Source organism: Panthera leo, chromosome A3 (assembly GCF_018350215.1).
Source record: "Panthera leo isolate Ple1 chromosome A3, P.leo_Ple1_pat1.1, whole genome shotgun sequence".
Classification (NCBI taxonomy): domain Eukaryota; kingdom Metazoa; phylum Chordata; class Mammalia; order Carnivora; family Felidae; genus Panthera; species Panthera leo.
In genome coordinates this window covers 3,215,759-3,228,544 of record NC_056681.1, presented here as the reverse complement: position 1 = coordinate 3,228,544, position 12,786 = coordinate 3,215,759, and the positions used below count along the sequence as shown (strand labels likewise).

Below are 12,786 nucleotides of genomic sequence, written 5' to 3'. Positions count from 1 at the left end.
TCCTTTGCCCCTTCAGGTCTGGGCACCTGGTCTACCATTGCATATGCCCAGCCCACCCCCTTCCCCGCTGACTCCTTCTTCTGGCTGCTGCCACCATCCAATCGTACGTTGTACTTCATTCTTCCGTCCGTCGTGTGGTTCTGCCCATTGGGGTCTGGGCGGGAGAGCTCATGGTCTGGTTCCCAGTGCCGGGCACCTTGTGAGTCCCGGACACATGTTTCTTGCATGGCCGACAGGTGGCCACGTGCCGCCTGGACGTCTTGTGCAGGCTAGATCACACGGCCAGCTTACGGTGTCTGGAGGGGGAGGCGTGCGTGGGTCCAGTCGGGCCGCAGGGTCCTCGCCATCCACTCGGTCTTTCTGGCTTCTCCTGGAGCAGCTTTTCTTCCGGTAAATGGTAGCCAGAGCAAATGTGCTCAAGCCTAGTTGTGAAATCTGCAGTGGTGTGTAACAGGGACACTTTTACTTTCTGTAAAGCTGAGCTCACAGTTCTCCCCTTCCCCCCTTTTGGGGGAGCCGTGGGAAGAATTGTAAAGATTTTTTTTTTAACGTCAATTTTAAAAAAGAGAGACGCCGCATATTCCCCTCCGTTCTGCCTTAAATCAAGGAAATACAGCCAGGGCCTCATTGGGGGACTTCCCGACTCCTTCCCATCCACATACTTACTGCTCTGTTCAGTTGCTCATCTGGCCCACAGACACGGGTCTGGCACCCACCGAGCTCCAGGTGTGATGTGTGACAAAGAACCCTCCCTATTAGATCAGATGCTTTGAAGGTCAAAGAAGCCAACCAGGGATAGCATTGGCTGTGGCCCACAGGGACGTGCTGGCAGTCGTCCAGGGAGCCTCGCTGAGTTTACTGAGAGAGGAAGCCGGGGCACGAAGAGTGGTGGACGCGTGAATAGAAAGAACTCACACAGTAAGCTGGTGCTGTGTCTTTGAGAAATTTGAAGGTGAGGAGAAGCCGAAGGTCGTGAGGACAAAGCAGGGTTAGAAGCTCGGGGATTGAAATCACCGTATTCCAAGTGGATGAGGAACAGCCAGTGGAGAGAAAGAGAGCCTGCTACACATCATTTTTTTAAATTTTTTAATTCCATTTTTTATTTTTAGAGAGCTCGAGTGGGGAAGAGGGCAGACAGAAGGCGAGAATCTTAAGCAGGCTCATGGAGCCCGATAACGGGGCTGGATCGCACGACCCTGGGATCATGACCGGAGCCGAAGCCAAGAGTCAGACACTCAACCAACTGAGACCTCCAGGTGCCTCGACCACGACACATCTTTCATCTCCTTGTGTCCTGCTGGCAGAGTTGGCGAGGAGGTAAGTGTTCCTGGGAGGACCTTGGGGCCCGTCTTTGGCTAGACTCCCAGGTTCCTTAAGTCGGGAGGAGGCCCTGAGCAACCATCCAGTGCTCCTGCGCGGCTGCTTACAAGATGGGGAGCGTGGTGGCATCAGCGACGAGTGGGGATGACTTTCTTCCGGAACCTTCCTCGGTGTCACCGGGCAGCTTGTAGCCTCTGACGTGCCATGTGTGTCGTTCGACAGGTTTGCGCGAGTGCCCAAAATATGCCAAAGAAGGCTCTCGCGAATGAGAGGTTAAGAGATGAGCGGTCCGCGTTGCTGGCGGGGCGGTGGGAAGGGCGGCTTCCACTGTCACGTTCGTCTTGTGGAGCCAATAGCCGCAGGGGTCTTGCAGGGACCTTCCCCCAGCCACGCGGAGCCCTTGGTGATCTTTCCGCCTGGGTCTCCATCGGCTCTGGGTGAGGCTACTCCCTAAATCATTGCCGGTGTGATGAGGGTACAGCGACGACTCCTGTGGCTTTAATGAGCGTTTCCTGAAGACGAGTGAGTTTGAGAATTGTTTTCACGTTTGTCGATCGGTTGGCGATGCTCTTGAGATTTACTGACTGTGAACATCCTTTTGTTCATTGACAAATGGCTGGGTTGTTTCTTCTTGTCCTTTCTGTCAGAGGTCTGTGCGTGTTGGAGCTGTTCACCCATTGCTTCTTATCTGCTGCAAATGCGGACGGCTCCTGACTGCCGATGGTCTGACCTAACCGTTTTTCGTCTTTTCCGTGGCGTGAAGGCAACATACACTCAGTGGAAAGCGTCTTTGGGATTGCGAGTTTGGATCTCTTCCTGGGTTAGTGATTTGTGGTCCGATCCTCTCCTGTGATGTGGGGCAGCGCGGGCTCCCGTTAGCCACATGACCGCGAGTGTCACCAACCCATACGCTGGTGGCCACTCTGCACCCAGGCGTCCCTCTGGCTCCCACTTCAGGACAGTATTTGGTACATTCCACGAGGCAGTCAGCACTCCGTGATCAAATAGGCTTTGGGGTGAACGGTCCTGCCCAGCCGTGGGCTCACACGACTGTTCTTGCACGTGGAAGGCAGGCTGGGCTGAGCTCTCTGAGGTGTGGGAGGTCAGGCGTATGCATGCATTTTCGACTTAATGGTGTTTTCAACTAAGGATGGGTTGATAGGGATACAACCCCTTCGTGAGTCCAGGAAGGTCTGTATTTATTTTTTTACAAAGACTTCATTTAGGGGCACCTGGGGGGCTCAGGCCATGCATGATCTCACGGCTGGTGGGTTTGAGCCCCGCGTCGTGCTCTGTGCTGACAGCTCAGAGCCTGGAACCTGCTTCACATTCTGTGTCTCCCCCTCTCTCTGCCTCTCCCCTGCTCGCACTCTGTCTCTCTCTCTCAAAAATAAATAAATATTAAAAAAAATTAAAACAAAAAAACCCCACAAGGCTTTCATTTACCTGTTGATGTGTTTGCAAACGCATTTGCCATGTCAAATTTCTCAGTTTTTATGCTGCCAAGTGTGACTGCTGTCTGTGCAGCATCTGAGTCTCCCATCTTGACCAGGGATGTGTCCCTGCGCCTAGAGCCTGGTGGAGTTTCCTCTGTTTCTCCTGGGAAAGCGCCTGCCTGACACCACCCCTTAAAAGAGCCTTGTCTTTTCTGAAACGTCAATTAGATCTGAAATAGGAGAAATACGGAAGGTGTAAAATCGTTGCCTCGATATTATTTTATAGCCCTGTGTCAAGATCCTATTGAGAATTGCTGGGAAACCCATGTGGTGAGAGAACTTTGGGCTTGATTTTCATGGTGGATATTTGCTTCTTACCCTTTCAGCACTGAGCCCTCTTCTCTGGACAGTCTGGACAGTGGCACCCCCAGTTTCTTTGGGGGAACGAATGCATCTCGGCCATCGAGGGCATTCTGGATTAGACCCATTGGTGTCCACCCTTGCCCCGCGAGCTCCCTGTGCAGCCAAGCCTGGTGGAGGCCCTCCTGAGCTGAGTGGAGGGCGGGAGGGCGGGAAGTGGGCCAGGGGGCTGGGCCATGTCTCTAAGCCCCTGTGCCTCCCCTTTTTGCCCTCTGGGGGCATGAGTCTCAGAAGTGGCTGGGCAGTCCCTGGCTGGAGCATCCTGCATTCAACTGTTCCTCGTTCTGCGTATTTCCATGGCTCTTCCTGTCACCGGCACATCGCGATGCCCAGACACGCACCAGGCAGGTTCGCACACCGGGCCGGGCTCTGGGACAAACGCTTGGCAGGCCTTGGCAGTGCAGCGGAACTCCTTTGGCTTGAACTTTGGAGACACGGGTGACTCCAGGCTTACAGCAGACCTGGACCAGGTAGTCTGGTTCCCGATGTTCAGTCTAAATCCTGGAAGTTCCCTTTGGAGCAGGGGTGGACACTGGCTGAAGAGCCCTTTCTCGGGGCTGCCCCCTGTATGGTTGGGCAAGAATGGGTGGAATAAAGACGTCAGCCGTGGAGGGACAGACATGCTCTGCGGTGGCTGTGGTTCAAGTGTCCCAGCCCCTGGCACCGGTGGAAATGTTCCCCGAATGTGACGAGGAAGCCCGTGCCCGAGGAGCTGGGGGGAGCCGGTAGTCTCTGCATTTTGATGTTGGGTTTTCACATTGAAAGCTGTTTACAAGACACGTTCAGTCCAAATATTTCATCTCCTGTTGGTTTATGGAGAAAATGCCAAACCGTGTGACTTAGTTTTTCCAAATTCAGTGAAATGGTTCTAGTCCAGGGGATGGGAAGAGATCAGCGGAGGCCTGGATGCCAGAGAAGGGGGTTGTGGTGACTTTTTCTGGTGATTGAAGGCAGTTTTGCCTCTCCCCGCCACCCACCAGGGTCCAGAGGAAACACACCCACTACAGGGTGGGTACCTCACTCTCCCCCGTGGGCTGGGTTGTCAGAGCATCACTGGTCGACACATTTGCCTACTAAATAGTGCTGATTTCACTCCTGTTCTGTAGATTGCACGTTGAGCAAAACTAGATGTGACCCTTGTCTCTCTTCAGAGAGATGAAATTTAATAGAGAAGACAGGTAATGGGTTTTAAGAATATAATTTCACGTAAAGTTTGAAGGCTGCAAGAGTGAATGATAGGAAGATTTGAGTTAGTCTGGAGAGGGAGAGGGCAGGGAAGCCTTCCTAGAGGCAGTGATGACTGCTCAGAGGGAGAGAAAGAACCATTGTTTTGGGCAGAGGGAAAGACATGAGCAAAGGTCCTGGGGCAGGCGGGAGTTTAGAATTCAACTAAACAGAAGCCAGTCCTCATGGCTGGGAGTCACAGAGGAAGCAGAAATAGCAATTAAAAGAAGCTGAAGTGGGGGGCTGGGCCATAGCATTCTGAGCCTTGTGTTTGGTACAGGACTTCAGACTCATCTGTCCAGCTGCTCACCTGCCCACCTGTCCAAGGTGCACCGAGGAGGCGGGTGTGGACATTGATCTCGTGACTGGTGCTCCCCGGGTCTCCCCTCCGTACCCCAGCTTTGTCCACCCGACCGGGCCTTCATGTCTCTGAGATCCCACCGCTGGCTTGCTGCCCTCCTCCCCACATCTGCCCCAGGCGCTCGCCCACGGATGCTGCATCACTCTGGGCCCCGGGCTTTCCGACCTCAGACTTCGTACCAGCGGCCTCTCCACCTCCCTGCCTCCCCTCCCTTGTTGCTGTTCACTCACACTGGGCCTTGAGCCACTTTCAGTCCGGATCTTTTGCGGCTTCCCTGAGTGAGGCTGGGACAGGAGCCCCTCACCAGGGGGACTGTGAGCGACCCTCCCTAACGTGTGTTCCCGTCAGACTGAGCTTCTAGAGCACAGGGCCTGGCCAGGCCCCTTCCCTGCTGTCAACCTGGTGCCCAGCGTGGTGCTTAGCACACGGGCATGCAGCGTGCACGTGACCCAGTGAGAGCGCCCCGCGCACCTGCCCCCTGCATCCCAAACCACCCCGAGGGCCCCGCCCCACAAGCTGCTGCAGAAGGAGCCCGCTGTTCATGCAGATGCAGACAGACAGACTGATGGAGCGGCTGGCAGACCAGGAGAGGATGAGACACCGGTTCCGGAAGCTTTCTGGCTGCCACCATTTAACACCCAGAGCTATTTTCAAATGCTAGTCACAGACATTTTGAACCGCATTAGAATAAACAGAATTCCGAATTATCTTCTCAGCAGCACATGAGAGAACTGTCTGTCACCCGAAAGGGGAAGAAGGGAATGACGAATTTCTAAGGTACAAAACCTGGAAAGGGCAAACTAATCCACAGGCAGTTCTGGAACTTTCTTCCACACCAGGTGGTTCTCTCTCCTGTCCTCCGTTTCCAGCCCCAGCTCCGGTGACTTGGGGAAAGTGGGAGCACATCAGGTGGAGCAAGCCAGAGAGGGGAGTTCGTGCTGATGGGCAGCAGCTCAGGAAAAACAGAGCCCTGCCTGAGGACCGCTGAGGAGGCCATGGCCACCACCGCACACCGCCAGCCAGGCTCGGATGCACATACCGCAGGACCCTTGCAAACGTGATTTTTGCGGACAGCGTGAAAAGCATCGCACGTGCCTTCCCCTTTTACTCCCCAGGCCTCCTGTCAAAGCTGGGCCCTCGCCGAATGGTATCTTCGTGTCCCACCCATAGGCCCTCGGTCACAATGACCCCCCACTGTGGTGTCCCCCCTTAGATCATCCCCCACCCCATGCTGCGGCCACACTGGTTGCCCTCCAGGTCCCTTGCAGTCAGGGTCTATCCCCGGAACACACACACCACAGGGCCTTTGGTCATGCTGCGCCTGCTTGTAGAAGGTCCTATTCTATTCGCCCAGCTGCACCTTCTCTCTGGTCTCAGCTTGGTTTTATCTCCCCTGAGAGGCCCTCCTGCCCCCCACCCCACCCCTAATTTGGCCTTCCCTTTGATTCTGTTGCTCTGTCCTGTGTGGCATCCCATGTGGCGTCCTATGTGGCATCCCACGTGGCACTGATCACGAGTGCAGCCACCTCACGCGCCTGCTCTGGCTGGTCACTCTGGTTGGTCGTCCTCACCAGAACTAACCACCACGCTGAAAGAGGCCTGCAGGCCCCCCATTGCCAAGCACAGTGCTGGGCCCAGGGTCGGGAACCCGGTAAAAGATGCACGGACTGGAAGAAGGCCCATCTGGCAGGCGTGGGGCTGGCACTGGGGGTCTCGCCTGTGCCTGTGCCTCCTCTGTAGCAAACACGCTGATCCTCACGTACGATCTTCCGCTTTTCTATCCGCAAAGTCTATCCCAACCCACAGACCAGGCAGCGGCTTTGCTAACGGGAATATCCACGCTTTGTTCCTGGTCAGTTGTGATGTAGTGGCCACCCCGACGAACGGCAGGACACCACACAGAGAGGTGGAGGGCACTCTGGCTGCACGTGGACACTTGCGGGTGGCAGCCAACCCCAGTGCCGTGGGACAGTGTCTCGTAGGGCCACGCCTGCCCCCGCCTGCCCATGTTGCCTTCTCTGTCCGGTGGGCTTCCCACTTGGATGATCGCAGTTTCTCTCTCCAAATGTTGGATTTCTCATGGACGTCTGCCCAGATAAGACTGGCGGTCGGCGTGGTCATTCGACATCTGTGTTGATGCCTTAGTGTGTGCTCAGAGATACAGGGCAGCAGCGGTGGCCCAGAGGTGCGTTTATGTGCTCATGGAGACAGCTGTCAGGTGAGCTCAGGCCAGCAGATGCTCCAGGTTTTATAGGCGCTGCGGCTTTACCTTTGACCCACGGCAGCTCTGTGTCTTCGAGCCAGGTCCTGACTCACTGCATTCCCTCAGCTGTTCCGGGCTCCTGCCACGTGCTGGGGCTGCTTGAAACCACGCAGAACCAAACAGCACATGGCTCCCACCTTCTGGGGGTTCGAGGCCTGCGGGAGACAAGGCCGTGAAGACCAGGGACCCTGGAGCCGTATCTGCAGATGTGCCTACGACGTCCCACGGAGGGCAGAGGTGGCTGCTCACTGCAGCTGGGATGGGTGGTCCTCCCCATGTTTTCTTTTGTGGCAGCCACTGTAATCACAACCACCTCTTGGGAAGGATCCAGCTGTCCTCCAAAGGGCTCCTCCCCAGCTTGTGTCCCGGTCGCGGGGAGCGTCTCTCCTGGCGCCTGGAGTGGAATCTACAGGTGCCGTGTGTCAGGCTCCCTGGACGGCCACGTCGGTGTTCCTGCTTCCACTGCAGGCTGCTGGGAAACAGGGATCTTGCGCACATCACCTTCTCTTGGTCTCTCCGGACCGCCTCCCTTCCAGTAAGAACAGCCCTCTGAGAGCAGCACAGGGCTGGAGTCACCATTTCCAAAGAGGAACCGGAATGCAGACTCCTGAGCGTGCACCCAGGGACTGGTTCTGCGTTAAGTCTCTGGAGGAGGGAAATCGGGGTTTTAATTGGCTGGTGGTGTTCGGGGAAGGGTCGTGGTCTCCAGGTTGTGAAAGAATCCATTCAGTTTTGGCGTCTGGAGAAGGTGTCCAGATGGTGCCGTGTCTCTGCCTGGCTGCCCTTAGGCCGACCCAGCGGGCTGACGCGTCACATGAAAGATCCTGAATTGAAAGGCTCTCCGCCCACGTTGGCAAGGCTTGTCACTCAGAGCCACGCTTGCACATGAATTCTGGGGTGCCTGGTCGAGAAGGCTTTTGCATGTAACCAGAGCGGGCTGAGGGCGAGTTTGGAAACTTGCCGGAGGGAGAACACGGGGGTCTGTGTCAGTCCCACTCAAGGTCACGTGTGTATGTGATGGTGGCTGTGCACATGGAGTGCTAACACATGGCAGACGTAGCCCGTCTCTCCCCAGCACCCACCCCTCCCTGCCGTCCTTGCAACCCTGCTGGCCTTCTTCCTCTTCCCAGAACATGAAAACTCCCTCCCGCCCTGTAACCTCAGGACACTTGCACGTGCGACTCCACTGCCTGGACGGCTCTTCCCCAGCTTTGCCTGTTGGTCCCTCCCCATTCTTGTCTCTGCTTAAACATCACGCCCTCACGGGGCTCCGTGATGGTCACCCTGGCCAGTTCCATTTGTTCCCCCCCCCACAGTCCTATATTTATCTGTCTCCACGTTGACTATCTGAGCCCTCTGTGGGAACACGTTCTCCGAGAGAGGAGGGCCTGCCGCTCTTTTTGGCTGCTGTGCCTCATGGCACCTGCAGTGGAACCAGTGCTCCCTACTGAGCAAACGCATGGACAAGTCAGTCCTTTCAGATACAGGTGCTCTGGGCTCAAAATTAAAATTAAAAAACAATATGTGGGCATCTGGGTGGCTCGGTCAGTTAAGAGTCTGACTCTTGTTTTCGGCTCAGGTCACGATCTCACCGTTTATGGGATCGAGCCCACATCAGGCTCTGCACTGAGAGCATGGAGCCTGCTTGGGATTCTCTCTCTTTCCCTCTCTCTTTGCCCCCCCCCCAATAAACATTAAAAAACAATAAAAAATGACCTTCAAAAAGGGTTAGGAAAGGGGTTTATTTAAATTCTAAAAAGCTGATGTGTTTAAAAAAAATCACAAATTCTAGAAAACTATTGAATTTTTAAGTTACTTGGTTGCCTGATTATGTAATGGCTTTTCCTCCTACATTTTTCTCTTGCACACTTGTTGCCTCCTCATGTGACAAAGATTGTGTGGTATTGTTTTTTTTTTTAAATTTTTTTTAACGTTTATTTATTTTTGAGACAGAGACAGAGCATGAACAGGGGAGGGAAAGAGAGAGAGAGGGAGACACAGAATCTGAAACAGGCTCCAGGCTCTGAGGTGTCAGCACAGAGCCTGATGCGGGGCTCGAACTCACGGACCGTGAGATCATGACCTGAGCCGAAGTCGGACGCTTAACCGACCGAGCCACCCAGGCGCCCCTGTGTGGTATTGTTTCAACAGAGAGAATAGAAAGCCAATTCCATGTGCCTTGTAGTGTGGTTGGGTGAAAGCGTTTTGTTTTGTTTTTTAGTTTATTTATTTATTTTGAGAGAGGGAGTAAGCATGAGTGGGGGAGGGGCAGAGAGAGAGGAGACAGACAATTCCAAGCAGGGGGCCCGATCCCATGAACTGTGACATCATGACCTGAGCTGAAACCAAGAATCAGATGCTTAACCGACTGAGCCACCCAGGCAGCCCAAAAGTGTTGTAATTAGTATTATTATGGAGAGTGGACTGCACACAACATGCAGATCGACTCACAGACACGCTCACTGTCACATCAGACAAGTTTTTGCCCTACGGACACAAGAATTCTGATGAATTCCATTTCAGCCCATCAAAAAAATAAATGGTGTGTTGATGCTCGTATCTATGCGTTATGAATTACCCCTTGCAGGAGACAATGCTCATTTTGACTAGTTGCTGCTGACAGCTGATGAGAACTGGGTCCTGTCCTCACAGTGACTTTCCTGTGGTCAGGATTTCCTGCCCCCTGGCTCCCGGCTCCACACGTCCCAAGCCTTGTTTCTCTTCTGCGGTGTACTCGTGGTTCTGAGCGCCTGTGTCGTGAAGCGGCATCTGGCCCTGGACCCCACAGGCGAGGACGTGGGAGGCTTGGCCTTGCCGCTCCGGGCTGGCTGGCATCACGGAGCTCTTCGTGGAGGCGAATTCGTACGAAGCTGCCACTAAACCCTAATAAGCGTGTCCCAGGCGTGCCAAGCCCCGTTAACACCATCTTGTGTGAGGGAGACGTGATGGAGGGGAGTCGGAGAACGAGACCGTGGTCTGAATCGACTGAAGTTGAAGTGTCTCCCCCTTGCAGGTTTTGCAGAGCGTGAGAGCATAAACGCATTACTGGGGCTCTCCCGAGGTCCTGGAAGTGAGGGGCTCCAGGGCCAACCTGCCTCTGTCCTGTTCATCTGCGGTCCCACCCCAGCCCCTCACCCAGGAAGCTCCTACATCCATGGGCTGTCCTGCCCCCAACAAACTGACCTGAATCGGACCCCCTTCCTCTTGTGACTCTTCAAGTCTAGACTCTGACAGCATCTCCACTCAAAACGCTGCATGTAAGGAACTACTTCTCATCACATGTGGAGAAAATGTGGACCCAGCTGGACTTTCAACCAAAACAGGCCATCGCCTCACTTGCTGTTGCTGCTGACTCTGTGACATCCATGGCGGAGTGGCCACAGGGGCCATCCCAGAGCCTGTGTTTGGAGGACTCTGTGTTATTATGAATAGAACGCGGCTCTCACAGCCCCGGTGAAGACAAACATGTATGGTGAGCAGAATTCTCTGCAGGAAACGAGCAGGGGCTCAGGATGCTTTCATGGGCCAGAGAGAGGAGTCAGACTCTAAGGGGGTCGTGGTGGCCAGGTGATTATGCAGCACTTGGCAGGCACTGGGGGAGAAAGAGCTCTGTGCCAAGCATGGAGAAATGACACAGGACACACGTGTGACTGCCACAGTACTTTTGTAATTACGGTAACCGCAATATTCTAGACAGAAGGCCGGTCAAGGAAAATGTGCTGCCAGGGGTCAGGAAGGAGACCTCCACCTGCTCGGTGATTTCAGGACGTGCTGAAGGAAATTGCCAAGAAATCTCAATTTACAAAAAATAATCTAATGGAGACCTTGCTTTCCATTACAGTCACCGGCTTGCATCTTGATTGACAGATTGTCTGGGGCAGATGGTGATTTCTGTGCTGGTTTCAGATGGCCAGAAGGGGCTTGGGCCTGAGCTGCACAACTCGGACTTGGTCCACATGACACAGAGAGTGTGTGGAGATGCACACTGTGGGGCCCCCATGCCCAGAGACTCCCACTCAGCGGGTCTGGAGTGGGCCAGGGATTCTGCATTCCCAGCAGGCTCCCAGGTGACGCTGGAGTGGCCCGTTCTCACACGGCGGTCTGCAGGTGCAGTAACCTAGAAGGCTGTGGCTGGCACATCACTGGTCCTCTGCCTTGGCTTACCGTGCACCATGGTTTTAGATGCTCGGGAGCCCAAATGTGACACGTGTGGGTTTGAGGGATGGTTTCTATGATGTAGTGTGAGATTCGGCCCCAGAATCCATCCTGGCTTGGAGGACTGGGGGCCGCCAGGGGACAGGACCCATGCGAGGGATGAATCTTCCCCTGGACTGCTCAGGGGAACACCATCCTGCAAGCCCCTGCCCCGCCCTGCCGGGTGGAGTTCACAACCGAACCGGCCGAGCATCGTGCTTCCTGGACCTTGCCCCTCCAACCGCATCCAGCTTTGAGGAGCTATTAGTGAATCGGTTGACATCTTCCCTGAGAGTTCTCAGGTCACAAAAGCTAATTAACCTCCTCTTGCCTTCCAAATAGAGTAACAACCACCAGGGCCGAACCTCCTGGAATAAATGGGGGAGGAAGAGAGAAAAGGAAGAGCCATATCTGTGTTTTGTTGTTGTTGTTGTTGTTTTTAAATAGATTCGCAGAGAATTTTTAAAATGAAGTCCAAGGAGGGGAGGTGGTGGGAGGCACAACTCCTGGGAGCAGTTCCTGCCGGAGCGGACACAGTTTCAGTGGTGGCTCTGCTCAGCTTCGGGTCTGCTGTTGTCCAGCAGCTGAGACGTGGAAGTTCTGGATGGAAGCTCGATGTGGGAAATCCCGAGGTTCCCCTGAACTGGAGGTGAGGTCAGTGGGCACTGCAGCGATGGGCTCGTCTGTGCCATTGGACTTGCCCCGATGTCCCGGACTGACCGAGAGAGGACTCACGAGCCTTCACGTGCGGTGCGCCTGCAAGGCTGGATTAATAGCATCACCCTTCGCATTCCCCTCTGAGAAGCCACATAGTCAAAGAGCTAAGGATGTGGGCTCTCGTCAGGGGCACGTCTGAGCTCAAATGCCCATCGTGACGCTGACTGCCCGTGTGACCTAGCACTGTGTTTCCCAGACTCCGCCATATCCACACACCCCTGAGTCCTGCCGCGTGAGTATGCAGTTACCGCTTACTGGGCACACGGCGCTCACCGTCCTCACATCTTCCTTCTGTGTGCCTTGGTGTCCAAACTTTACCCTTCTCAGAAGGACACCAGGCTTTGGATTAGTCCCCACCTCAGATCACTATGACCTCATCGTCACCTGGTTACATCTGCAAAGACCCTGTTTCCAAATGAGGTCAATTCTGAGGCTCCAGGTGGACGAGATGTGCTGGACATACTGCACCCAGTAGACGCACCTTCAAGGTTTTTCCACTGCTGGAGAGAGCTGATTGTGCACGTCCCTTCCCGATTCTGCCATGATGGTGCATTTATATCCGCCTGACTGGGCCTCAGGGGCCCGGATAACTGGCACGTACTTCCAGGTGTGTCTGGGAGAGTGTTTCCAGAAGAGATTAGCATGTGGATCCTTAGACTGAATGTGGCAGGTGGCCACCTCAATTTGGATGGGCATTGCGCAGTTTTTGGAGGGTCTGGGTAGGCCAAAAAGGTGGAGGGTGGACTTCTCTCTCTGCCTGACTGAGCTGGGGAGTCTTTGGCTCTTCTCCCCTTGGACTGGAAGTTACACCTTTGGATCTCCTGGTTCTCGGACCTTCAGACTCAGATTGG

General features: G+C 54.6%; 1 long non-coding RNA gene across 1 annotated transcript; it reads right to left on the bottom strand.

The window, feature by feature from the left end:
• Positions 1 to 10,671: 10,671 nt before the first annotated feature.
• Positions 10,672 to 12,281, bottom strand: LOC122215341. Its single transcript, XR_006200329.1, has 2 exons — positions 12,191 to 12,281; positions 10,672 to 11,982 (listed from the first exon to the last, which is right to left on the bottom strand). It is a non-coding gene; the product is annotated as an uncharacterized LOC122215341 (long non-coding RNA).
• Between the last annotated feature and the right edge of the window lie 505 nt (positions 12,282 to 12,786).